Genomic DNA, 755 nt, shown 5'->3' with positions numbered 1-755 from the left:
TCTTCCAATGTTTGAATGGTTACATTTTGACAGATGTAAAAAGTATGCATGAAGACTATTCAGTGTTTTGATAAACTCAGGCTTCTCAATGTGGATCTGAAATTTTCAAGATGTATACAATCAAGTCTTACTATAAAATTTCTTTGCTTTTTCAAGTATCCATCTGCCATTTATGATGACACCTCTTGTTCCTTACTGAATCCTACTTACAATTCTGACTATTTTGTTTCCAAATAAAGTTGTAATCTCAAAATAACAATCTCCTGAAGAGTATTGCTGGCATGTGTGATCACAGTATTTGTGTGATAATTTCCAGAGTCAGTTGGATCACTGGGCTTCAAGACTGGCATAAACACAGACTGATTCCAGTCATTCAAGAAAAAGGTTGCTTTACACATTTCCTGGCAGAGTTTATAAACAGAGTAACATTTATATCTTAGTGCTGTACTACTTCAGAAAAACATCTCATAAATGCTGTGTTTTTTTTTCAATGATAAAGCATGAATTGCAGCTTCTAGATATTACTTCATTACCACTAGCCCTTGAAGATGAGGCACAAGCTGAAATGGTTGTTAATTGTTTTAATCTTGAAACAATAATGATGGAGTAGGCTTTCCTTCTTTTCTTAACCATGACATCATCATTCAAATTATATCTTTGAATGTCTTTGGATATTACAGATTTGAGTCTGGAATGTTCTCTTCAGATGTCTTAATTATAGAAACAATGACTTTATCTTACCTATAGCTTTGTCT

The sequence above is a fragment of the Protopterus annectens genome, chromosome 5.part0 (assembly GCF_019279795.1).
Source record: "Protopterus annectens isolate FY-2018-M chromosome 5.part0, PAN1.0, whole genome shotgun sequence".
Lineage (NCBI taxonomy): Eukaryota > Metazoa > Chordata > Ceratodontiformes > Protopteridae > Protopterus > Protopterus annectens.
Note: the sequence above shows the minus strand (reverse complement) of the source record.